The following is a 3022-nucleotide window of genomic DNA, read 5'->3' on the forward strand; positions in this document are numbered from 1 at the left end:
CACTATTGAGAGGTGAGTAGTACACTTATGAGTCCGGATCACTTCCCACACAGGGAGAGGAGTTACCCTCCCGACATGGGATCACATCATTCAAAGAGTTTCTCAATCATGAATAAAAAAAATTAATGCATCATTGACTTGTGATCTAATACCTTATGAATAGTGAGATCCCATGTGGTGAGCAAAGAGGATTTAGACTCAATACTCATGTAACCCTTTGAATGAAATGAAAACTACCATTTGAGCTGGGTATTAATTTATTCGGACGTCCTAAGTTCAATTCTCCTTAGGTACACCTTGAACCATTCACACAAGGTGTTTAGTGCTATTCATTAATTTCAGTGAAAGTTGAATGATTTTCATTTAATCCTAATATGATCCGGTCTATGTGATTATGGGATTAATATAGACCCGTGAAATTAGTCACCGATATAAAACAATGGACACGTAACATGTAGGACGTTCATCCTCCATCTAATTGGAAACAACATGTGGTGGCAGATAAAGAGGAACTGAAAATGAATTCAGATTCTCTAAGCCATCATAACATACGGCATAGCTATAAACAATTGAGATTTTGTTTCACTGGTAACTACCCATGTGGGTGGATAATCCAAACCCACTGAAGTTTATAATTTTTTTTTTAAAGTACATTTGACCCAATAAGAATCACTAAAACTAGTCATTAATTTTCAATTTATATTGTGAAATATCCTTCTCGTTCCCCGAGTTAATCGTTTCCGGAAGTTCACAAACGGTCTTTGCTGGGTCGGGTTGAAGTTGGATGACAGCTTTAGTTTGGCATGTTGCAACAAAAATCACCTTAGACCTAAACGCTTTTAAGACGTCCCACTCTCTTGATGACTAATGAAAGCATTTTATGGAAAGTCCCATCGTCCCCCACCCCCATCCCGCCCCTCATTGTCCTTTTATTGTGAAAAGGACGGCGGACGATGCCAAACAGCCGGGAGGGGGTGTGAATAATCCGGACAAGTGGCAGGCGTCAGATTGTCGAGAGACTGATCATATTAATCAGGGCCCACTAAATGAATGGCTATGCAATTTATGAGGTGGTGGGGCATTCCCTTCTGTCGTGGACCTTGTGGTCAAAGTGGATTTTTTGTTCTGCTTTACCTAAAAAAATCACATGGGAAGTGTCCTTCTACCCCCACCAAAAAACAAAGACAAAAAGGCTATGTCCGATCTAAGCACCCGTATACTCTCCGGCACTGGACGGGGTCAGTATCTCAGGGTTAGAAGCCTTTTTGGATTTGTGGTTAGGTGTTACCTGTTGTTCAAAGTTTCAAAATGTTTTATTTACCGAAACGGTGTGGGTATGTTGGATTTTGTGTTGTTCAAAGTTTCAAAATATTTCACTTAGTATTACGGTATAGGTGTTAGTGTGGATCTACATTTATATATAGGTATATAGATGCATTCATATGTATATAAGATTGTTTGTATATATACAAACATGTGTGCAAGAACATTTATATACTTATAGACATATCGATATATGAATTAATATATCCATTCGTGAAAAAGGTCTATTGTTTATATATATTATAGATGGTTTGAAAATTTGAAAGGGTTTTTAACAAGTGTTTTTGTTCTTTCAACTTTATGTTCTGTTCTTTCGAGTCTTTTGTTTCTCTGATAATAAATATAGCCTTCGAACTTCTTTCTGTAATCATATATTAGAGGGTACCTTATGTGATTGGGAGTTGTTTTACCTTGGAGGTATAAAAGCAAATGGTCAATCAAGTTGCACAATTAATGGAGTTTAAAAAAATTTAAGGATAGTATCATTCTGACCCACTCAAATTATGCTTGTTCATGATTCAAGAAGACAATGCTATGAATTTATATATCAGTTGGTGTAAATACAACATATCCTAATAAGTCTTATACTCTAACCATATTTATTTTCTTACATTGCCGGCCACTGTATGCTCACTATACCTCATCCAATGCTGGAGAGGATCTAGATCCCCAATCCACTTAGTTGTGCCACATTGATTGATGATTGATAATGTGATAATTTTAATCAATAGATATTGGAGCCGGCTCTTCTGTGGCACAACAGGAGTGTTAGCACACGTCTAACGGCCTAGAGCACCCTAGCACTGACCTCAACACATGGGCACACACCTCGAGGTGCTCCAATCCGTCAGATATGTGCTGCCACCTCTGTTGTGCCACAGAGGAGCCCATTCCATAAATATTTAAAGAACAGTTTAGAATTAGGGTGTCAACGGATCAATTTGGTCAAGTTGAATCAATTTTGGTATGTTTTATTTGACCAATTTAAAACCAAACCGTTACCCTTTTTTTTTCTAGTTCAGTTTGATTTCTAGTCTTTTATTATTATTATTATTATTATTGTTATTTACGTAGATTTATAATCAGATTGTATCTGGTTCGGTCTATTCCAATTTTGTGTTTACATGTGTGCCAAAGAAAATTAATGGAAAAATCCTGGTTTGTTTTGAATTTTGATTTCTTATGGGAGTATTATCAGTCTAAGTTCGGTTTCTAATTGGTTTGGTTTCAATAGTGGTTGGTCTAAGCTGAACTAATCGTTTTCGTTCAATCCTAGGCAGTTTGGGCTGAACTTTGACACCCTTATTCTGGATTCTAGAGTGGTCACTTGTGAAATCGAATACTTAAATGTAATCATATACCTTTTTGTTTATTGTCATGTACCTTAGTGATCTAAGCATTATCATACACATTTTTCATAATCCTGAAATATTGCTAAGTTGAATTGAATTGAAACTTGACATGTGAACAATATACCTTCGGATAAACCTCTCTACAAATTCTACCACTGTCAGACTTGCTCCACGGTACATATTGATGAGCCATCTATAGATATACTATATAGAAAGTTCCTCCATAAAGCCTACTTCCACAAACCAAAAGAAGTGTGGAATGTATTCGAAGAAGGATAATATTAGATTGGATTTTCTTATTGTAGGCCCATTCCTAACATTGTGAAAAGGAAGAAAAAAAAAAAGGA

The sequence above is a fragment of the Macadamia integrifolia genome, chromosome 9 (assembly GCF_013358625.1).
Source record: "Macadamia integrifolia cultivar HAES 741 chromosome 9, SCU_Mint_v3, whole genome shotgun sequence".
Taxonomy (NCBI): Eukaryota; Viridiplantae; Streptophyta; class Magnoliopsida; order Proteales; family Proteaceae; genus Macadamia; species Macadamia integrifolia.